General features: G+C 45.0%; 1 long non-coding RNA gene across 2 annotated transcripts in view; it reads left to right on the top strand.

Moving 5' to 3' along the window:
• The first annotated feature begins 19,821 nt into the window (after nucleotides 1-19,821).
• LOC148146674 (uncharacterized) overlaps nucleotides 19,822-25,178 on the top strand; it is a 49,502-nt gene continuing 44,145 nt past the window's right edge. For both annotated transcript variants that reach the window (XR_015760660.1, XR_015760661.1), the window contains exon 1: nucleotides 19,822-19,946. This is a non-coding gene — a long non-coding RNA (uncharacterized LOC148146674). The remainder of the gene's footprint in view (nucleotides 19,947-25,178) is intronic.

Genomic DNA, 25,178 nt, shown 5'->3' with positions numbered 1-25,178 from the left:
TTGACAAAAATATTGAAGATATTTTCCCACAGACAGAACAGACAAACCTTTCTCGTTCCACAGTTAAATGCCAATGATATTCAGATCCTGATGACTCCGCTGACAGTAGGAACTTGTTTATTGAGATCCTAGTCTCAATTATTCTCAATTAATATCCTATAAAATGAATTCACAAAACAAAGCTCACAGTCAGTGCAAGATGAATAGTGAAGGCAAACACTTCCGTTGGTATGTGTTTGATGTGTAAATGCTCTTCTTCATATCACCCCACCCCCACCCAGGAAGAGGACACGTGCATGCTCCTTGCTGTATCCTGCCCCAAATAAAGATGGCGGCCATAACACAGGTGCTCTCATTGCCTGAGGCCCAAGCCATCTTCCCCTTTGCTGCAAACGTGGGACCAAGATTTTCTAATTCAGACTAACGACCTGCACAGAGTGGTATTAAACCCTCCCAGTCTACACTGATACATTTCATCCGGTTTCTGCTGCCACTCCCTTTTCCGCCTCCTGCACACACCAAGGGTCATCATGGGTCCAGTGACCATTCCTCAGAACCGATGACAGCTGGGAAAATTAGAATCCCTTCAGCAAACAGGCCCTTCGACACAACATTTCCACACTCACCCTCCGAAGTTAATCCCACCCAGACCCATTCCCCTATTCTATTACTCTCCATTTCCCCAGACTAATGCACATCCCTGAATTAGCTGGGCTAATTCACTTGACCTACACATCTTTGGACTGCAGGAGATAGGGGTTAAAGAGTAACTAATAGGTGGGGATAGAGCCCAAAGAGACACAGGAAGATTTGGAAAGACAAAGGAGTGGGAAGTTGGAAAGCTGTTAATGGAGGAGACAGGAACCTTCTAGCATCTCAGTGGCGGTGGTGGAAATGGGGTCTGATGATCTACATTGTGCCTGCAAAAAAGACCCTGAGCTTCCAGTTGCCTGCTCTTTAACACACAAGACTGTTCCCTGTCCAACATCTCTGTCTCATGCTTACTGCGGTGTTCCAGTGAAGTTTGATGCAAGCTGGAAGAACACTTCAGAACATACCAAATGGCTTCCTATTTCAAGGACTGCATTTTCCCCTCACATGTGGTCAACAATGCCCTCCAGTGTATCTCCTCCACTTCCCACACCATGTCCTTGAACCCCACCCCTCCAAATGCAACAAAGATGGAATCCCACCATCCTCACCTTCCACCCAGATACAACGCATCATCCTCTGCTATTTCCACCATCAGATCCAACCACCTGAAATATATTTCCCTCCCCACACCTTTCAGTATTCCACAGAGACCATACCCTCTGTGACTTCCACGTTAGATTACGCTCCCCACCAACCCATGCTCCACTCCAGGCACCTTCGCTTGCCACTGCAAGAGGTGGAAAACCTGTGTCCACACCTTCCCCTCACCTCCATCCAAGGCACCACAGGATCCTCCCACATCCAGCATAGATTTCCCTGCCCACCCAAACACCTTACTTATTGTGTCCTTTGCTCTCAGGACGCCAAATGGTGGAATATTTCAGGGAACATTTCTGGGACACATGCACCAACCAACTCCATCGCCCTGTGGCCGACCACTTCAGCTACCCGCCCACACCCCTCACCCCGCCGCCACGCTGCCAAGGACATGCATGTCCTCCACCACAAAATCCGAGCTACCCGACACCTGGAGGAAGAACATCTTGGGAACTTTCAACCACGCGGCATCAAGGTTTCCTCATCTCCTCTCTCCCACCTTATCTCAGATTCAACCCTCCAACTCCGCACAACCCTCTTCAACAGTCCCATCTGTCCATCTTCCTTCCCAATTATCCATTTCACCCTCTCATCACTACCCTCCAACTACAACCACCTATTGCCTCGCTAGCTCCCTTCCCCCAACCCCAAACACCCCTCCCTATTTATCTCTCAGCCATATTCCATCACCCACATTTCTGGTGAAGTGCTGACATGTCCAATACGTCAATTCTGCTCCTTGGATACTGCCTGACCTGCTGTGCTTTTCCAGCGCCACACTTTAACAAAATCTGGAAGAACAACACCTCATCTCCCACTTGGGGACCCTGCTTCAACATCAAATTCAATAATTTTATGTCATGAACTCTCCCACGTCCTAGTGTCTTTGCCCCCTACCTCACATACCAGGCCTTGTTATTACGTTGCCTGCCATTACACACTACATATGGTTAGCTACTAATAGCCCCCATAAACAGCTTTTCGCCCTCTCCCCCCCGCCGTCAGATCGTTGTCCACTCCTTTGTCCAACTGCTCCTATCTCCCTCTTTGGACTCTATCCCCACCTATCATTTACTCCTTAACCCCTACCTTCTGCATAAAAGACATTTTTTTCTCAGTAACATCAGCTCCTGAGGAAGCGTCATTGGATAGAAAATGCGAACTGATTTCTTTTCACAGATGCTGCCAGATCTGCTGAGCTTTTCCAGTACCTTCTAGTTGTTGTGTGTGATTTACAGCATCCGCAGTTATTTTGGTTCTAATTTCCTCGGAGTACCTAATGCAGGCCGAGCAGACTGAAACAGTGTTTATCAACCTTCCCAGTCCACACTAACTCCATCTCTCTCCCAGTATCTGCTGTCTCTCCCACTCCTTCACATTCAGTCCCCACTCACAGTGACACTGCGCCTGCAAAGCTGATGGTCATGTGTTGGCCTGCTGGACCCACCCCTCATTCACTCCCATTGGCTGGAGGATCACGCCAACTCTCCTATTGGTCTGAAGCTGTGTCAATCAGCCAGGCCCCATTGTGACCTGAGTGGTGGGATCCTCCCAGGTGCATCAGAGGCTGAGGGGTGACCTCAGAGGTTTCTAAAATCATGAGGGGCATGGGTAGGATAAATAGTCAAGGTCGTTTCCCTGGGGTGGAGGAGTCCAGAATGAGAGGGCATAGGTTTAAGATGAGAGTGGTAGAATTTAAAATGGATCTGAGCGGCATTTTCTTTCCCCACTGAAGTTGGTGCGTGTATGATATCTTCTGTCAGGAGATGGAGGATGGTCGTACAATTATATCATTTGGCATCTGGATGGGTATATGAACAGGAAGGGTGTAGAGTGATATGTGCCAAGTGTTGGCAAATGGGACTAGATTAGGTTGGGATATCTGGTCAGCATGGACCAGTTTAACCAAAGAGTTTATTTTGATGTTGTACATCTCCACGGCTCTGCCCTGTGATGAGCTTCATCATTCACAGTGAATGGGTCAGTATCACAGAGCACAGGGGCTGGGGGCTATTCAGCCCATTGGGGCTGTACTCTCTCCCTCTGGAGATGGTACCAGTCAGTTGCAACTCACCTCACATTTGGACATAGCCCTCCAAATCCTTCCTTAACACAGTTAAATTTCAAATTTGTTTTGACAATAACTACTGAATCTGCATCCGGCTGTCTTTCAAACTGTTCCAGATGCTCAGAGCTTAGTGAGTAAAATAATCTTCACATTTTTCCTCTGCATTATTTGCCAGTTACCTGAAAATAGTTACTAAAAATTGTGATGTTAAAAATTTCTCACTCTGTCTCTCTGTAAATGAAATACCCTGGAAACAAATCAACTCCTGGTCGAAATCACTGCTTAACCTTCTAAGCTCCAAGGAGAATTGTCTGACCTTCTGCTAACTCTCCATAAAAGAGTAACCTATCTTAATTTTAATTTATTAGTGTCATAGAGATGTACAGCACAGACACAGACCCTTCAGTCCAAGGTGTCCATGCCGACCAGGTATCCTAACTAAATCTCGTCCCAAATGCCAGCACTTGGCCCATAGCCTTCTAAACCTTTCCCAATAACATATCCAATGAGATGCCTTTTAAATGTTGTAACTGTACCAGCCTCCACTCTTTCTCTGGCAGCTCATTCCATACACATACCACGTTCAGCTTGAAACTTTGCCCCTCATATCCCTTTTCGATCTTTTCCCTCACGCCTGTGCTTTCTAGTTTTGGACTCACCTAAACAGGAATAAGACCCTGGCTGTTTACCCTATCCATGCCCCTCACGATTTTATCAACCTCTATGGTCACTCTATGGTCACCTCTCAGCATCCGATTCTCTAGTGAAAACAGCATCAGTCTATTCAGCCTCTCCCTATTGCTCAATCCCTCAACCCTGGCGACATCTTTGCATCTCTTCTGATTCCTTTCAAGTTTCACAATATCATTCCAATAGAGGGGAGACCAGGACTGAAAGCAGAATTCCAGAAGTGGCTGAATCAATGTCCTGTCCAGCCGCAAAATGACGTCACAACTTCTGTACTCAATGCACTAACCAATAAAGGCAAGTACACCAAACACTTTCTTCACTACCCTGCCTATCTATGATTCCGCTTTCAAGGAGCTATGAACCTGCACTCCAAGACCTCTTTGTTCAGCAACACTTCAGAGGACCGTCCCATTAAGTGTAGAAGTCCTGCCCTGATTTGCTTTTCCAAAATGCAGAACCTCACCTTTATCTAAATTAAACTGCATCTGCCACTCCTCAACCCATTTGATCGGAGTCTCATTGTACTCTCAGGTAACTTTGCTGTCCACTGCACCTCTAATTTTGGTGTCTATTGTAAACCTACGAACCATAGCTTCTATATTCACTTAGAAATCATTTATATAAATGGCAAAAAGCAGTGGACCCAGAACCCACCCTGACAGCATATTGCTCATCACAGGCTTCCAGTCCAAAAAGCACCCTCCATTATGACACTGACTGCTCAGCAAGGTTAGAGCTCATGGAATACAGGGAGAACTAACCATTTGGATACAGAACTGGCTCAAAGGCAGAAGACAGAGGGTGGTGATGGAGGGTTGCTTTTCAGACTGGAAGCCTGTGACTAGTGGAGTGTTACAAGGATCACTGCTGGATCCACTACCTTTCGTAATTTCTATCAATGACTTGGATGTGAACATAGGAGGTATAGTTAGTGAGATGACACCAAAACTGGAGGTGCAGTGGACAGTGAAAAAGATTACGTCAGAGTACAATGGGACCTTGATCAGATGGGTGAATGGGCTGAGGAGTGGCATTTTGGGAAAGCAAATCTTAGCAGAACTTATACACTTAATGGTAAGGTCCTGAGGAGTGTTACTGAACAAAGAGACCTTGGACTGCAGGTAGATAGGATAGTGAAGGCGGCATTTGGTATGCTTTCCTTTATCGGACAAAGTATTGAGTATAGGAGTTATGAGATCATGTTGTGGCTGTCCAGGACATTGGTTCGGCCACTTTTGGAACGGTGTGTACAAATCTGGTCTCCCTCTTATTGGAAAGATGTTGTGAAACTTGAAAGGGTTCAGAAAAGATTTACAAGAACGTTGCCAGGGTTGGAGGACTGGAGCTGGGCTGGGGGTTGAATAGAGGTTGAATAGATTGGGGCTGTTTTCCCTGCAGCGTCAGAGGCTGAGCGGTGATCTTATCGATGTATAAAAAAACATGAGGTGTATGGATAGGATAAATAGACAAAGGTTTTTTCCCTAGCGTGGGGGATCCCAGCACTAGAGGGCAGAGGTTTATGGTACGAGTGGAAAGACTTTAAAGAGACTTGAGAGGCAACGTTTTCACACAGAGGGTGGTACGTGTATGGAAGGAGCTGCCAGAGGAAGTGGTGGAGGCCATTACGATTGCAACATTTAATAGGCATCTTCATGTGTATATGAATAGGAAGGATATGGGCCGGGTGCTGACAGGTGGGACTAGATTGCATTGGGATATCTGATCAGCATGTACTGGTTGGACGGACGGGACTCTGTTTCTGTGCTGTCCATCTATGACTCTTTGAACTTCCAGCCAATTCCGTATCCAACTCGCTAGTTCCGCCAGAATTCTATGGTGCTGAACCTGCTAACCAGTGTGTTATGTGAAACCTTGTGTCTTTCTCAAGTCCAAGTTAATGATTTCAATGCACAAAGCCATGCTGACTCTCCCTAATCATTTCTTGCTTTTCCAATGACATGCAAATCCTGTCCCTGAGAATCCCTTCCAACAACTTCTCTGCCACTGACTTCAGGCTCACTGGTCTCTAGTTCCCTGGCTTTTCCTTACCACCTTTCTCAAATAATGGCACCAGTGGGCGGCACGGTGGCACAGTGGTTAGCACTGCTGCCTCACAGCGCCAGAGACCCGGGTTCAATTCCCGCCTCAGGCGACTGACTGTGTGGAGTTTGCACGTTCTCCCCGTGTCTGCGTGGGTTTCCTCCGGGTGCTCCGGTTTCCTCCCACATCACAAAGATGTGCAGGGTCAGGTGAATTGGCCATACTGAATTGCCCGTAGTGTTAGGTAAGGGGTAAATGTAGGGGTATGGGTGGGTTTCGCTTCGGCGGGTCGGTGTGGACTTGTTGGGCCGAAGGGCCTGTTTCTACACTGTAATCTAATCTAATCTAGTCTTCCAGCACCTCACCTGTGGCGATTGATGATACAAATATCGCAGCGAGCGGCCCAGCAAAAGCTTCCCTAATTACCCACAAAGTTCTGGGATACACCTGATTAGATTCCAGGGATTTATCCACCTTTATGCATTTTAAGACATCCAGTAACTCCTCCTCTGTAATATTCACACTTGCCAAGTTATCACTATTTATTTCTCCAACTTCTCGAACTTCCATATCCCCTTTCAAGAAAAACTGACATGAAGTACTTACAGAATCTCTCCCACTCCTGCTGTTCCATAGACAGTCTTGTTGATCTTTGAGAGTCGCTATTCTCTGCCTAGTTATTCTTTTGTCTTTAGTGTATTTGTAGAATCTCTTTGGATTCTCCTTAAACCTATTTCCCAAAGCTATCTCATGTCCCATTTTTTGCCTCCTGGTTTCCCGCGAGTATACTCCAACTGTCCTTATAGTCCTCTAGGGATTCACACAAACACAGTGGTCTATACCTGCCATATCCTTCCTTCATTTTTTTGACCAGAGCCTCAATTTCGCAGGTCATGCAGCATTCTCGACACCTCCCAGCCTTGGTCATAACAGGAACATACTGTCTGTGTACTCTCATTGTCGCAGGCCTGTGGAGGCAATGGCAGATGAGGACAGAGAAACAATCATTATCAGTAAAGAGGTAGTGTTGCGAAAGCTAACAACTCATCCTTATCTCTATAATTCCTCTCTAGCTTCAGAACTATCACTATCTCTGCATCAAAAACATCTCAATCTCTGCAACATCCTCCAATCTCTAATCTCCTCCAGTCTCAACACCCTATTTATCTTTAATCTTGTCCACCCTCACAAATCTCTGTGATGTGTCTTTCTTTAGTTACAGCCTTCAGGATAATCCATTTTTTATTTCAGATTCCTGCACCCAGAGCTCCACAATGTCCCACTTAACCTCTGTCACATTTTCCTCCAAAAAACATTAATCAATCATGTATCATCTATTCTAATATTACCTTCTCTGACCTGGTTTCTATTGTGGCTTGTCATATTCCTATATTATGCGTCTGTGGTCTACATGACAGAAAATGGTTTTGTGGTCCATTGGGTTTATGCTGTAAAGAAATCTCCCAGCTAACTATTTTAATCCCATTTTCCAGCACAGAGCCCACAGACCTGTCAGCCTTGGCCTTGCAAGTTTGTTCCTAAATAGATTTTAAATGCCATCAGGATTTCTGTCTCTCACTCTCTTCCAGACAGTGAGGTTTAGTGCAACTGTTGCTCTATGCTATCACCCACAGGGTTCAGAGCAGCTGGGTCTGTGCGAACACAGATTACCCACACATTGGGAAGGATGGCAGGGTCCCTGAGAGGGGGGCACAGGAGATTAACCAGGATGAATCAAAGAATGGGGGATTTTAGCTGCAGAATTTGCGGGGCATTTTTTAACATTAATTGTTCACGTGACATGTGTGTTGCTAATAAACATCAAGAATAACCATCCGCAATTCATGGACTCTCCTTTTAAACCTCTCCCCCTGCCTGCGTTGTGGTAATATTCAGGTTAACCACTACCAGACATCTCTCCCTAATGAGAGAGCAGCCCTATGGTCGGGTAGGACAATGCTGACTTGATCGTTTACACAGTGATGCCACTGTGCCTTGAGGGTGGGAAGAGGGAATGCTGAAGGTGGTGGATGGGAAACCACTCAGGTAAAGTGCTTTAGCCTGGAGGATATTCACTTTCTTTAATATTGTTGGGGGGGGGGGGTGCACTGATGCAGGCAAGTGGAGAATGTTCCACCACAACCCTGATGTGTACCTTATAGATAGCATTGGGGAATTGGGGAATCAGCGGTTTGGAAAAACTGAGATTGTTCTCCTTGTAGCAAAGGCAATTTGGGGAGCTGTGACAAAGTGGTTTTCAAAAGATACACGTTATAATAATAAACCTTACACCCATCAGCTCATTATACAAGGATTACAGGACACATGTTGAAGATTTGGGAAGATCTATTGAGAGGATGGTTTGATTCAAAGGAGAACTTTTATTCAGCAAATGGTATTGATCTGGAACACAATACTCTCACACAATATGAATATCCAGGTCCTGATGAATGGAGTAATTCTGTCAGAGTTTGGCGTTACAATGACTGAGATTACCATCTGAATATCTGCCTGCAATACAAGTTTATAAAATCCGTCACTGTCAGTTCGAGTTTGAAACTCATACAATCCCCTCCTCCTGGCCCAGGATGACTGTACACATTACCCCTGGTGGAGGTTAGCAGGCACTTCAAGGGCAAATCTATGTGGGTTTCTATGAGTTTCCACCTTCGGACTTCATGTGACTGAACATGGGACAGAATGTCCCAAGGTTCAGTGACATATGGAGAGCAGGATTTGCTTCCTCTTCTTTCCTTCCGTTCTACCGCTGTGCCTCCTCAATAAGACATGGGGTGTGAAAGGCTCATGCAGTTTGATGGGCAAGATGTCTCTATTCTGACCAATGGCCAGCAAGCTCCTCCCAGTCATTAAACAGTGTATCCCTGAAAGATAGCAACTACGCATGCTACCCACTGCCCAGTGCTCACAATACATGTTTCGAATAATGAGGGGGGAAATCTCCTAGAAAAGGTATAACAGGAAAGTTCCGAAAGGATTATAAACAGCTTACAGAGAGATATTCACAGGAAACGTGGGCAACAAGTTGGCAAATAGAGTATAACTTGGGATAAACTGTAGAAAGCTGCACCACAAAGGGACTGGGGGAAAATGAGCAGGAAACACAGAAAGCTAGCACACAGTTATAACATTGAATCAGGAAAGGGAATGGAATGCTGTCCCTTATTTCAAAGAGTTTGCCATATAAGTGTTTGGAGTATATACCTTAGGGCAACTAAACAAATGGCGAGTGAAACCACATCTGGAGTAACATGAACAGATTTGGTCGCTTTAGTTAATGAAATAGAGCAGTTTATTGGAGGCATTTCAGAGAAGATCGATTGGGATGATCCCTGTTTTGAAGGGATTATCCTGTAAGCAAAGGCTGAATAAGTTGGGAATCTACTCACTGGAATTTGGAAGAATGAGAGGTGATCTCTTTGAAACATACAGGATTCTGTCGAGGTTTGACAGGGTAAATATGGAGAGGATGTGTCCCATTACGAGTGAGTCTTGAACCAGATTCTGGGTCAGTCGCGGAATCAAGGGTTCTGTTTCAGATTTGTCAAGTTAAAGGCAACACCGACAGAGGTTAGGGTTTCAGTAGCAATTGAGCTGGGGTGAGAAGGAGACAAGCAACGTTTTAGAGATTGGAATTCCTGGTGTTTGTGATTGTGTAGATGTCTGATCAGAAGGTCACCTTGGGGTCAGATATGAAAGCAATATTGTGAAGAATGTAATTCTGCCTCAGACACTTCCCAGTGAGAGAGAGAGACACAGCAGTAAGGGAAATGAATTTGGAATAGCAACTGAAGGCAATGGGTTTAACAATTACAGTGTTTCATTGGAGTGAATTGCAGCTAATCGAAGCGTGGTAAGCAGTTTGATAACTGAGTAATAGTGGAGTAATGGAGATGGATGATGGGGAGGGAGAGCTGGACACTGTCAGTGTACATGTGAAACCTACCACAGTGCTTTTGGGCGATGTTACCTCCTGGCAGTATGTAGGTGAGAAACAGGACGGACCAAGGATAGATCCTGGAGGGACACTAAATACAATGAATTCAGAAGGGAAAGAGAGAGTGGAGATGGAGCAGGATTTTCCAATGATGGTGAGGTCAAATATTAGGTTTTAGCAAAATGGGAGAGAAGGACATAACGAGAAAAGACAGACAGACAGATCATGGAACAATATCTGTGAATTGCAGGGGGGGGGGGAGGGTGGTGACAAGCAGGAGGATGAGACAGAGATTTCGAATATCCACGATTTAGCTACACTAGGGTAAATGTTCAAGATGACCTCTAATAAAGCTTGACAAGAGACTCTAGGAAATGCAAGTTTAGGACTAAAATGAGGAGCACCCTTGTGAGGCAGTTTGGCTCGGTGGGCTAGTGGAGAGGGAGGAAAGAAGCAGAGGCAGCTGATCGGATTGTCTCAATGTTATTGACAGAGAAACTCCATGTGCTCCTCACTCTTGTTGTTGGAACGGAGGATGGAGGAGGCAGGATAATGGACAATTATTTATTTCCAAAACAATAAACACAACCTGTGATAGTGATTCTAAAAATAAGTGAACAAACCTATCGTATTTATCATTTATCAAGAATATTAAAATATATAACTGAAGTTCAGGTTTGAATCCCAAATTGGTTGAGGATGGCTCTGAAGTCAAGAAAAAAATAACTGGAATGAAGAATCTACTGTTTGCCATGGAACCATTGGGGATGTTTTTCAGCCATTGACAATGTCCTTGAGGGAAAGAAACCAGACAGTGGTCCACCAAATCACTCATTGTATTAATCACTGCACAGTCTCAACAAAGGAATGAAACTGGATTGACCACATTACATCTACCAATGCACTAGCAAATACAACCACACAATCAGCTCTCTTGACCCTGCAACTTCCGCCTCACTTTGGGCCAATAACAGCAGCAGAACTGTACTCCAGCCCAACCTGAAACCTCATGGCCTGATATCCCCCACTCAACCATTAACATCATGCCAGGGAAATCAACCCTGGTTCAATGGTGAATGAAGGAGGGCATGCCAGGAGCAGTACCAGGCATACCTAAAAATGAGGTAGCAACCTGGTGCAGCTACCAAACCTGCATGCCAAACAGCACAAGCATTTCCAAATAGAACTAAGTGATCCCATAACCAATAGATTAGATCTGAGTTCTGCCACACCTAATCAGGAATGGTGATGGACAATTACAGCATCACAGATATCCCCACCCTTATTGATGGAGGGGTCTCACACATCCATGCAACAGATAAGAGGACAGCAGCGATTTTCAGCCAACAGTGCCAAGTGGATGAGCCTTCTCCATTGGTCCCTGACATTACAGATATGAATCGACTTGGTTGGAAACTCATTTCAAATCAGATCAAGAAATGGATAAGCAGTGTAAAGGTATGGGCCCTGACCATATTCTGGCAATAATACTTTTGGCTGTACTCCAGAACCTGCTGCCCACCAAGGCAAGTACTGCTCCAGCACTGGCACCTACTGACTTTGTGGAACATTGCTCAGAGATGTTCCAACACAAAACCACAGGGCAGATCCAACTCAACCAATTCCCCTCCATCAGTCCACACTCGCTCAGCAGTGAAGTGATGGAAGGTGTTATCAACAGTGCTGTCAAGCACCTGCTCAGCAATAACCTGCTCAGCGATGCCCAGTTTGGGTTCTGCCAGGGCCACTCAGCTCCTGCGCTTGTTACAGACTTGATTCACAAACTGACAAACAGCTACATGAGGCGAGGATGACAGGCCAGACCCCCTCCAAGACCACTATTTCGACTTCAGTGATATCACCTGACCTTACCACAGTCTCAGCTCATTTGCTGAAACTCTCATTCATTCATTTTGTTAACTCTAGATTTCATTATCTAAACCCACTCCTGGCCAGCATCCCACATTCGCCCTCCCGATAATCTCAAAAATATTGAAAACTCTACTGCTGAAGTGCTCACTTGTACCAAAACTTGGTGATCAATCAAAATACTCCCATTTATAAGCAACAACAATTTACTTTCGCACGTTTGTCTTAATTTCTGGCTGTAAGCATTCCTATCTCCCTGCACCACACACCCTTTCATATCACAATAACTCATTTTAGTTCAGACTCTCAATGATGTGTTTATTTTTTAGTTCACCTGTGTGACTGTTTCTATAGACTCCAAGGGAACATGGTCTGGAATCCCCACTCTAACCCTCTAAGATCTACTTTCTTCCTTTAAGGCATTCTTGAAAAACTGCTTATTTGGCAATGGTTTTGGTCACTGGACACAATATTCTCCATCTCTTTCCTTATGTCAAAAGTTTTCAATAATATTTTTGTGAAATTAAAACCATGATGATTTGTACAGATATCTTCTACTCTTCGATATCGCTGAGTGAATAATCTGTAATGTCTCCTACCCAACCACGTTGTGGGAGCACCTATACAATACAAACTGCAGCAGTACAAGGAAGTCAAACATCACCCTCTCCACAGGCAACAAGGATTTGGCATTGATCGCTGGTTTCTGTGGAAGGAGAACTCATATTGCAGTTGATGTTTCAGGGAGTGCAATATAAATTATAGGGAATGAAAATGGTGCAGACTTTGACTGTCAGAAATTGAAGGAAAATGCACTCGCTTATTGGAAAAAAAGAATTCTTGACTGTCAAAGATATTGTGGAAAAAATAACCTGATAATGGAACAGCATATGGTCAGGAGTCAGGCAGCAGTGGACAATTCATTTACATTCCTGAAGAAGGGCTTATGTCCGAAACGTTGATTCTCCTGCTCCTCGGATGCTGCCTGGCCTACTGTGTTTTTCCAGCTCTACATTATACAGACCAAAAATACACCCATGAGAGACTGAGGATACTAAATAATGAACAGGTGGACATCAGAGAACCCAGAGGTGAACCAGAGCAAAGTTCACTTTTATGAACCCACAGTCAAAGATGTCTAGCACAGAAACAGACTTCTTCAGTCCAATCTATGCCAACCAGATATCCTAACCTAATCTATCTAAATTAAATCCTATCTGCCACTCCTCAGCCCTTTGGCCCATCTGATCAATATCCCACTGGACTCTGAGATAACCTTCTTCATTGTCCACAATACGTCCAATTTTGGTGTCACCTGCAAACTTACTAACTATACGGCCTCTATTCACATCCAAATCATTTAAATGAATGACGAAACAAATCCAGAAAAGAAAATACATTTCTCTGGGTTTGAATGTGCTCTATGTAAATCCTGCCCTCTGACTCTTTTTACCAGGGAAGGCTGTACATCCACCCCTCTGAACTTTGCCCCCTACAAAGCTGGCGGCCGCGTACGTGTCCAATGAATCATTGCCCCGAATAAAGATGGCGGCGCTCACTCGGGCCGATTACTCAACGAGGCATATTCCCATTTGCTGCAAAAACGGGACTGTAAGTTTCAAACTTGTATTTTCCGATGTGTACCAAATGATTGTAAAACCTCTCAGACCATACCAACACCATTACCCTCCCGCTTCCTGCAGTTTATTTCTTTCCTTACCGACAGGACTCTGCGGACACACATTCCGAACATCCGCACCCACCGCGAGATGATCACGTGGTATAGTCTAGTCCCGCCCTCATTCACTGATTGGTCGGAGGACTAACTGCCCCGCCAGGTCCTCCAGCTCCTTCCCCTGCCTTTCCATTGGTCCGCCGCTGACATCAATCACTTCTTCGGTCCAACCTGTCCATGCCAACCAGATATCCTAACCTAATCTCTCTAAATTAAATCCTATCTGCCACTCCTCAGCCCATTGGCCCATCTCATCAATATCCCATTGTACTCTGAGATTGTCCACAATACCAACTGTTGGCTGGAGCTTGCGCACTGCTTCGTGGCTTTTGCTGCTGTTTCTCAGTTACAAGAGGGGGATTCCGCGCTGAGGGACAAAGTTAAATATCACACAACCACCTGATGAAGGACCAGCAAAGTTGTGCTTCCAAATTAACCTGTTGGACTATAACCTGGTGTTCTGTGAATTTTAATTTTGTCCATCCTAATCCAACACCAGCATCTCCAAGTCAGGGAGGAATGCATAACATAAGAACTAGGAACAGGAGAAGGCCATCCTGCCCTTTGAGCTTGCTCTACCATTCAATAAGGTCATGTCTGATCATTTCGTGGACACAGAGCCATTTACCCACGTTCTCACCGTATTCCTTAATTAATTATTTCTTTTTAAAAAAAAACTAACTTAGCTTTAAAAACGTTCATTGAACTAGCATCAACTACTTCCCTGGGCAATGCACTCCATCGAGGTCAAGACGTTCCTTCTGAATTCACTCTTAAATTTGCTGCCTCTAACCTTGTGGTGATGCCCTCTTGTCCTAGCTTCACCTGCCAGTGGAAACATCCTCTCCGCTTCTATTTTATTCTTTCCATTCATTATTTTAGATTTTTCCATTCTTCTGAATTCCAATGAATATAATCCCAATCTACTTTGTCTCTGTTAAGCCAAACCCCTCACCTCCGGAATCAACATAGTTAACCTCCTCTGCACCCCGCTCTAGTGCCAGTACATCCTTGAGCACGTAAGGAGATAAAAACTGCATGCAGTACTCCAGGTGTGGCCTCACCAGCACCCACTATAGCTAGAACATAACCTCTGCTTTTAAACACAATCCCTTCAGCAATGAAGGACAAAATTCAATTTGCCTTCTGAACTGATTGTTGTACCTGGTGACCAACCCTCCTGCAGAAGGATGTTCAGGTGCCTCGGCATAGCAAATAATGCAACTTTTCAAAATTCAAGTAATAATCTTTTTATTAATGTTACTCCAACCAAAGCGTATGACTTTACATTTATGAACATAATATTCCACTTGCCAAACCATTGTCCACTCACTCAATGTATCTCTGTACCTCTGCAAAGTTTCCCAGTCCTCCGGACACTTTGTCCTGCTACTCATCTTAGTCTCATATGCAAACTTTGATACCCTACATGTGGTCCCCAACTCCAAATCATCTGTATCAATTCTAAATAATTGCAGTCCCAACACTGATCCTAGAGGCACACTACTAGTTACTGATTGCCAGCCAGAATAAGGCTTATTTATCCCCACTCTTGGCTTCCTGTTAGCCAACCAATCTTCTATCCATGCTAATACTCTATCCCATGCGCCCTTTTGGAAATCCAGGTACACCGCATCCACTTGGTCCCCATTGTCCACCTTGCTGGAAATGTCTTCATAGAATTCCAAACGATTTGTCAAGCATGACCTGCCCTTTATGAATCCATGCTCTGTCTGCCCAATGGGACAATTTCTATCGCGATTCCCTGCTATTTCTTCCTTGATAATAGACCCAAGCATATTTCCAACTACAGAGAATAAACTAACTGGTGTAGAATTCCCTATCTTTTGTCCGCCGCCTTTTCTTACAGTTCTTCCTTTTCACTGGAATATGCCTTTGCTGAGCACTTCCTAAAATGTCTTTGAAAACTTTTCACTGCTCATCAACTGTCCCACCATAAAACCTTTGTTTCCACTCTACTTTATCCAGTTTCTCCCTCATTCTATTTTAGTTCCCCGTGTTCAGGCACAGGACCAAGGTATTAGATTTTATCTTCACATTCTCCATATGTATTCTAACTTCAACCATACAGTGATCACTTTTTCCAAGAGGATCCCTAACTCTGAGATCATTAATTATTCCTGTCCCAATGCACAGGGGCCAGATTTTGGATAGATTGCGCCTTGTCAGTTACATTTCATACTGTTCAAAAAACCTATCCTGGATACACTTAGTGAACTCCTCAAGGCTACCCTGACTGAGCTCGTTCAACCAATCTACATGTAGATTAAAATCACCCATGGTAATAGACATGCCATTTTTACAGGCATTAGTTATTTCTTTGTTTATTGCCCATCCCAATGTGATGCCTACACACTGCGCCTATCAGTGAATTTCTTGTTAGAATTTTGAAAGCATCATTCCTGTTTCTCCTAACGTACAGCAATAACAACAACTACTTGCATTGTATGGAATCTTTCACAATGGCAAATCTCCTAAGGTGCTTCATGGATGATCAAAACATTGATTTAGGAGAATGATTTTAAAATACATCTTAAAGAAGGATAGAGAAGGTTAGGGAGGGTTTTCCACAGACTTCTTCCCTTGACAGCTCCAATTGTGGAATGACGCAGGTGGGGTGGGTTGAAAAGGGAATGTACAAAGGGGAGATGGAGGGGCGCAGGCAGTGCATAAGGTCTTAAGGATAGAGGAGATTCCAAACTGAGTCTGTCTGTCATAGATATTATGGCTGCCTCATGGAGTTTGAAGCACCACAATGGGCCCATGCATGTCATGTTAGTCAAGGATAGTATAACAGTGGCTGAGAGAACATTTAATGAGGACTTGTCTACTGAAATAGTATGGGCTGAGGTTAGAAATATGAGAGGGGAGGTCACACTGCTTGGCTTTTTTATAGGCCGCCACAGAGTTCCAGTGAGGGGGAAGAGAGGATTAGCAAAACTACTCTGGGTAGGAGTGAAAGTAACAAGGTGGTCATTATGGGGGACTTTAACTTCCCCAACATTGACTGGAAATGCTATAACTCCAGTACGTCGGATGGATCAGTTTTTGTCCAATGTGTACAGGAGGGTTTCCTGACACAGTATGTCAAAGGGCCGACAAGAGGTGAGGCCACATTGGATCTGGTGCTTGGTCATGAACCGGACTAGGTGTTTGATTTAGTTGTAGGTGATCACTTTGGAGAGAGTGATCATAATTCAGTTATGTTTAGTTTAGCGATGAAAAGGGATAGGTACATGCCACAGCTGAAGACTTATCGATGGGGCAGTGACAATAATAATGCGATTCAGCAAGAATTAGGATGCATAGGATGGGGTAGCAAGGATTATAAGAGACACTATTTGTAATCATATGACAAACAACAATATGATTTCAGATCGTCAATATGGTTTTGTCAAGGGTAGGTCGTGTCTCACAAACCTCATTGAGTTTTTTGAGATGGTGACCAAGCATATAGATGAGGGTAAGGCAGTTGACGTGGTATACATGGATTTCAGTAAAGCCTTTGATAAGGTTCCACATGGTAGGCTGTTAGAGAAAATGCAGCAACATGGAATTCAGTGTGATTTTGCAGTTTGGATTAGAAACTGGCTTTCTAAAAGAAGGAAGATGGAAAATAATCAGCTTCCAGTGCGGTTAATAGTGGTGTCAAGATACTACATGGCTTGGAGAGGGTGGACGCTAGAAAATTGTTTCTGTTAGGCGAGGAGACTAGGACCCGTGGACACAGCCTTAGAATGAGAGGGGGTAAATTCAGAACAGAAATGTGGAGACATTTCTTCAGCCAGAAAGTGGTGGGCCTGTGGAATTCATTGCCACAGAGTGCAGTGGAGTCTGGGACGCTAAATGTCTTCAAGGCAGAAATTGATAAATTCTTGATGTCACAAGGAATTAAGGGCTAAGGGGAGAATGTGGTAAGTGGAGTTGAAATGCCCATCAGCCATGATTGAATGGCGGAGTGGACCCGATGGGCCGAATGGCCTTACTTCCGCTCTGTCTTATGGTCTTATGGTGTGCCACAAGGATCTGTTTAGGGATCACTGCTGTTTGTCATTTTTATAAAAGTCTTAGATGCAGACATAGCTGGATGGATTAGTAAATTTGCAGATGAAACGAAAGTCAGTGGAGTAGTGGACAGTGTGGAAGAATGTTACAGGTTGCAGGGGGACTTGGATAAACTGCAGAATTGGGCTGAATGGTGGCACATGCAGCTAAATGTAAGGTGATGCACTTTGTGAAGAACAACAGGAAGGCAGAGTACTGGGTCAATCGAAAGATTCTTGGGTAGTGTAGATGTGCAGAAGGATATTGGAGGCCATGTACATAGATGCCTGAAAGTTGCCACCCAGGTGTACCGTACTGTTAAGGCGGCATATACTGTGTTAGGTTTCATTCGTAGATGGATTGAGTTCTGGAGCCGCAATATCATGCTGCAACTATACAACTGGTGCGGCTATATTTGGAATATTGTGTGCAGTTCTTGTACCCATATTTCTGGAAGGGTGTGGAAGCATGGGAAAAGGTGCAGAGGATATTTACCAGGATGTTGTGTGGTCTGGAGGGAAGGTGTTATGAGGAAAGGTTGAGAGACTTGAACGTGTTCTCATTGGCAAGAAGAAGGCTAAGAGAGGATTTGATAGAGACATACAAGATGATCAGAGTCTTAGATAGGGTAGACAGTGAAAGTCTTTTTCCTAGGATGATGACATTAGTGTGTATGAGGGGGCATATCTACAAATTGAGGGGTGATAGATTTAAGACAGATGTCAGAGGCAGGTTCTTTACTCAGAGTGATTAGGGCATGGAATCCATTACCTACTAATGTAGTTAACTCAGCCACATTAGTGAGATTTAAACAAATCTTTAGATAAGCACATGGGTGATTTCAGGATAGGGTAGGGGGACGAGCTGTGAATAGTTCACAGGTTGGCGCAACATCAAGGATCGAAGGGCCTGTTCTGCGCTGTATTGTTCTCTGCTACAAGAGATTTTTACTGTCTTAAACAGAGTGATGGATCTTTTATTGTGGGCTTACGAAGTGTCACTGATCTCTACCAAACATGTACGAGGTAGAGAATGCTGCTTGACCTGCTGCGCTTTTCCAGCAACACATTTTTCAGCTCTGATCTCCAGCATCTGCAGTCCTCACTTTCTCCATGTACGAGGTAGAGTCAGGGCAATAATAAGAGGCTGCAACAGGAGGGGGACAGGTAGCTCCATACAAAACCCGACTGCTTCTCAACTATTTTCACCACAAAAACCGAGCGCCTTCCAGAAAAGCACCTCTATATCCCACCACTTTGCCTCACGATCGTGGTATCTGGCTGTGCACTAAGAAGAGTGAAACAGTCTGTACTGGGACCCTGAAATGCTTGGTAAGGAGTCAAATCATCTGAGCATTGAGAGCCCCACCACATTGCATGCATTTTCTCTTGTTTTCACTCTGTTCCTGACTTCCCTTGGTTTTCCTAATGAACCTGCTAAAAGTTGTTATTACACACATCTGCACAAGCTGTGAATTGAACTCAGGCCTCTCGGTCTAAGATTCGGGATATTTTCACCGCGTCACAAAACATCGACTCGAACTTCCTTTGTCCCTTGCCTGCCACGTCACACCTGAATCAACTCTGCAACTGGGAGGAAGGGGCGGAACAGGAGGATCGAGTAGTGGCCGGTCCTCTAACCAGAGTGAATGAGGAGAGGGGCCAAAGCATTCTCGAGCGTGAACGCTTCAAGATTGGTCAGAGAGCAAACTATTTTGCAGGATTGATCATTCTCACGACATAGTGGAGCATTAAACGTTTCTCATAAATCAATGTGAGATTTTAAAAAATACTGTAGTTGAAATGTAAATCTGATAACGTACATATTTCCAATCGATTTACACTACTCGAATAAGAAACTTCTTTTCAAACTCCCAGAACAATTGGTAATTTACGTACCTGGCCGGTATGGTTGATTTGGAACGGAAAATTTGCATGTTAGACAGCTCTATGACGATAACTCGATAAAGCAATTGTTAATGACTAATATTTTACCCATCAGTCTGTGCAGATATAAATATTCTCTATAAACTCACTGATAACCTCAGACGCACGCGCAGTTTGGTTTCTATGTGGAGCATGCGCAGTGTCACATTGGTCAGGAGAGAGAGAGAGATAGGTGGAGCTGCTTTCTCCGGCAGCGGCTGCGATCGGCTTCAGAGAGCGGCGCTCAGAGCCGGTGTGTGGGAGCCTCGCTGGGAGAAAAGAGCGGAGAGAATTCACAAGTCCCGGATAAAGGTTAAAAATAACTCGATAAAGACCCTCCAGGCCCGGGTAAGGAGGCGGCGGTCTCTGATCAGGGAAGGGGCCCAGGGTCAAGGCCGCCATTTGTTTGAGGGAAGAGGGAGCGCTCAGGGCCGCCATCTTGAGAAGGTCAAGGTGCAGGAGGGCGGGGCTCTCGGGGTCTGTAGAACAATCAGAGGAAAGGGAAGACCCATTGTTACTGATTAATCCCACGGACACAGCGTCACTGGGCGGTCCCACAGGAATATCCTCTCAGTCCTGCTGGGATGGTTCACCCAGTCAGAACCAGCAGCTCTCCTCCTCTCTCAGCTCCCCTTCTGTCCTTCCTGCAGCAACTGTCCCCTGGAACATTGAGCTGTCTGTCCTGTCCCACCCTCAGCTGTTGTTCTGTAATACCTGTGATATCCCAGTCCCACCTTAGATTACTTCACTAAAGACAGGAATGCACCCGATGGATTTTTCTTAACATCAGCAATTGTTTAATACTCACTTGCAGGTGTTTACTTACATCGTTTTTGAAGCATTTACTTCACATTCAATGATTTGCAATGGTGGGATTTGGACCTGTGTCCAGAGAACACTTGCTGAGTTTCTGGATAAATTGTCACACAGTAATGCCAATAGGCCATCACTTCGCCTGCTCACAGTTTGTATATCCCAGTGCAACATGAATCAAAACCCTTTCTTCCTGCACAATTGTTTGACCCGGTACTCTGGTGATGTGACTCAGTACCTCTCCATGTGGTATCCCTGACTGTGTGAGTCTAATTGTTGCCTCTATCAGCATCTCTCACTCTTGAAGCTAGTCCAGATCATGAGCTAACAGAATCCTCCACTCCAGAGAGATGAGGCAGCACAGGTCAGGAATAGAGACTGGGATTTTCCAGATCTCTGTGGGGCTCAGTGCCATTCTACATGTGTAACCTCGTGTCCCCTTATTACATTCCTGATTTCCATCCTAAGTGTATTTCTACAGCCCCGATGCTCCTGAAGGGATTCCCTTGAGTCAGCCAGTTATATCTGACATGTGACCCCTTTTTTCTTGACCACAGCCTCGAAACTCAGCCAATGTTTCCTAATTCAGTCAGCATTGAGCTGCACACTAACAGGAACACGCTGGCGCTGAACGCTCCTTTTATCTCGGTTTTAAAATATTCCTACTTGCCAGACTTCCCTTTATCTGCAAATAGCCTCCCCAGATCTACTTTAAAAATTCATGTCTAATACTATCTTGCTCCATTGAATAACTTTAACTTGTGGACCAGGCCTGTCCTTTTCCATCGCTATTTTCAAACTAATACAATTGTGGTAACTTTCCAAAGTGCTCCCCCACTAACACCTCAGTCCCGTTCCTACCTTGTTTCCCAAGGGGAGGTCAGGTTTAGCCCCATTCTCCAGTTGGGCCACTGACATAATGACTGGGAGTTTTCAGAACACACTTAACAAATTCCTTCCATCCAAATGCTTAACTTAGTAGCAATCCCAGTCCAGGTTTGGAATGGTTAAGATCCCCTATCATTACAACCCTATTATTCTAAGGGATATCTGAAATCTCCTGACATATTTGCTCCTTTATCTCCCATTGCCTATCACTGTAGTCCGACCGTAGAAAACTAATGGCCTATTTTTATTTCTCAGTTCCACTAATATCGCTTAACTGGGCGATCCTGCATGAATACTCCCTCTGGGTACTGCTGGGATGTTTCCCCCAATCAAAACCACCAGCTCTCCTCCTGTTTAGCCTCCTGTTCTATCCTTCCTGTAGCATCTGTCTCCGGAACATTGAGCTGCTGGTCCTGTTGCTCCCTCAGCTGTGTCTCTGTAATACCTTTGGTATCCCAATCCCATGTTCCCATCCATGCTCTGGTTTCATCTGCCTTATCTGTCTGGCTCTTTGCATTGAAATAACTGCAGGTTAATCCACCAGTTTTCCCTCATTGTCTGCTATGCTCTTGCTTGCTTTGTCTACTTATATTGCTCTCTTGAACATTTGTACCAGCCTCAACTTTCTTTCTGGCCTTACGACTCTTTGGGGTCACACAGCCCTGCCAGACGAGTTTAAATCCTCTCGGGTAGCTCCAGAAACGTTCCCCAACAGGATGTGGGTCCCCCTCCTGCTCCCAGTTCAGGTGTATTCCCCACCTTGTCTACCTGTGCTGACACCTTCAGACATCCAGGCACTTGCCCACCAAGGTCCCTGTGTTCCTCAGTACTCCATGAGGACCTACCATTCATGATGTATATCATTCATTTATTAGGCTTCCTTATTAGGTGATCAGAAGTAGACTCTGTCTGACATTACTCTGCTCAGTTTATCATCAGATCGATATCATACTGCAGCCTGAGACCATCCCCCTCACTGTGAACATCACCCTCACCTTTCATGTTATCTGCAAACCTACTAATGATTCGTTCTGCTTTGATATCCAAGTTATTAATGTATGTAACAGCCAGCAATGGTTCCAGCACAGATCCCTGTGGTACATCTGCTGGACAATGGCTTTCAATCACAAAAACCACCAATTGAGGACCCAATTTGCCAACTTGCCTTGGATACCATGGGCTCTTCCCTTTTGGACCAGCCTTTCATGTGGGACCTCGTCAAAGACCTTAATGAACTCCATATAAATCACATCATCTGCACTGCCCTCATCAATATCAAAGGGTAAAAAGGTAAAAAATGCCTGAACTGCTGTGCTCTTCCAGCACCATTGATCCAGTATCAATGTCAGAGGACAGTCGTCTAGCAAATCCATACAGATAATCCCTAATGAAATTGCGGGGGTATCCATTTTTGGCGAATACATTGAATAGGTGTTCTTCTTTCTCTTTTTGCAGTTGTGGTGTACCGCAGTGTGTTGTGGCCCTTTTGAACAGTGTCTTGATGCATCTTCTTTTGTGTGTGTTGGGGTGATTGCTTTCGTAGTTCAGGACTCGGTCTGTGTGTGTGGCTTCCCTGTTTACCTTAGTGGTGAATTCTCCGTTCGATGTTCTCTGTACCGTCACATTTAGGAATGGGAGTTGGTTATCCTTTTCTTCCTCTCTAGTGAATCGGATTCCTGTGAGTGTGGCATTGATGATCCGGTGTGTGTTCTCTATTTCTGTGTTTTTAATGATTACAAAGGTGTCATCCACATATCTGACCCAGAGTTTGGGTTGAATTTGCGGTAAGATTGTTTGTTCTAATCTTTGCATTACCGCTTCTGCTATGAGTCCAGAGATGGGTGAGCCCATGGGTGTGCCGTTGATTTGTTCATATATTTGGTTGTTGAATGTGAAGTGTGTTGTGAGGTACAGGTCCGGTAGTTTGAGTATGCAGTCTTTGTTGATAGGTTCCCCGTCTTGTTGTCTGTTCTGTATGTCCAGCAGGTTGGCTATTGTTTGTCTGGCTAGGGCTTTGTCAATAGACGTGAACAGTGCCGTTACATCGAATGAGACCATAGTTTCTTCCTTGTCTATGTGTGTTATTTCTGATGATGTCTAAGAATTCCTGTGTTGACTGATTAGAGTGTCTGGATCCGCTGATCAGGTGTTTCAGTTTCTGCTGTAGTTCTTTAGCCAGTTTGTGTGATGGTGTCCCTGGTAGTGATACTATGGGTCTGAGTGGGATATCTGGTTTGTGCACTTTAGGTAGTCCATAAAATCTGAGGGTGTCATTGCTTTCATTTTTCATTCTCTATAGGTCAAACCTGGTTATCTGTCCGTTTTTTTTTGTAGGTTTCTCAGTGTGTTGTTGATCCTATTGGTGAGCTGCGGGGTGGGGTCTAACTCCACGCAATTTCATCCACAGATGCCTCAGGGAAAGACAACGGAAAGAAGACATGCCACGACCCAAAGGACTAGCCACACTACCATACATCAAGAACATTTCCGAACTGACAGCCAGACTACTGCGACCACTAGGACTCATAACAGCACACAACCCAACAGCCACTCTCAAACAACAACTCATCAGGATGATGGACCTGACACCCAGCATGAGCAAAACCAATATAGTGTACAAAATCCCATGCAACGACTGCACAAAACACTACATAGGACAAACAGGAAGACAGCTCACGATCCACATCCATGAACACCAACTAGCTACGAAACAACACGACCAGCTATCCTTAGTAGGCGCACACGCAGATGACAAGCAATGTGAGTTCGACTGGGACAACACTACTATCATAGGACAAGCCAAACAGAGAACAACCAGGGAATTCCTAGAGGCATGGCACTCATCCACAGTTTCAATCAATAAGTACATCGACCTGGACCCAATATACCGACCATGCAGCGGACAGCTGGAACTGACAACTGGAAGCAGCAGATGCAAATCACTCTTAATGCCGGAGGAAAGATCACTGAAGCACTACACAGGAGGCTCCCAAGCACTGAGGATGTCACCTAGAGAGGGGACGAAACGTCTGCAACACAAATTCCCAGCTCGGCGAGCAGAACCACAACAATGAGCATCCGAGCTACAAATCTTCTCTCAAACTTTGAAGCCCTTTAGACTGAACAAGCCACCATCTCTCTATTTCCTTTGCCTTCTTCAGTGTCTGCAACTCTCGCTGTATCTTCCAGTAACGTTCTTTAGTTACTGTAGGTCTGCCTAGCTCTCCAGATAACCTGTTTCATCCACTACAGCTCCCTCAGTCACTATAACACCCTCTGCTCAGTCTAATCCTTCTTTTCCCCACTTCAGGCACAGCGGCGATCCTGTAAGAGAGCAGTGCGGAACGGGATGTTATAAATTGCAGCTGAGGCTTGATGCCGACCATTACCTGGGAGTCACAAGGGGACAGAACCTGAGAGAGGGCAGCACAGAGCGGGAGAATATACATCAGCAGCGAAGGTCAAGGCCGACTGGGACTTGGATTTGGATAAAAAGCAGATCAGGAGGCTCGAAATCAGCACCGAGTCACAGAGGGATTGACCGTGTGAGGGAGCAACTTGGAGCAGGAGCTTGAGGCTGACTCACACCTGGGAGAATATAAATCAGCACTGAGGATCGAGGCCTAGTTGTACCTGGGGGTCACAGAGACGGTGACCCTGTGAGGGAGCAGACTGGAGTGAGAGCTGGACGATTACACGTCCGAGGAGACACATCACTGTGTGTGCACGTGTCCCTCCCTTGTTCTCTGTGTGTGTGTGTGTGTCCCCTTCCCTCGCTGTGTGTGTAACTCTCCTCACTGTGTGTGTTTGTACCTCCCTCACTGTGTGTGTTAGCATATTCCATCCCTCACTGTGTGTGTGTGCGTGTCCCTCCCTCAC

Source organism: Chiloscyllium plagiosum, unplaced genomic scaffold (assembly GCF_037043375.1).
Source record: "Chiloscyllium plagiosum isolate Xiang-an unplaced genomic scaffold, Cpla_swu_hap1 HiC_scaffold_20, whole genome shotgun sequence".
Lineage (NCBI taxonomy): Eukaryota > Metazoa > Chordata > Chondrichthyes > Orectolobiformes > Hemiscylliidae > Chiloscyllium > Chiloscyllium plagiosum.
The sequence above is the reverse complement of the archived record's forward strand: the minus strand, read 5'-3'. Positions and strand labels throughout refer to the sequence as shown.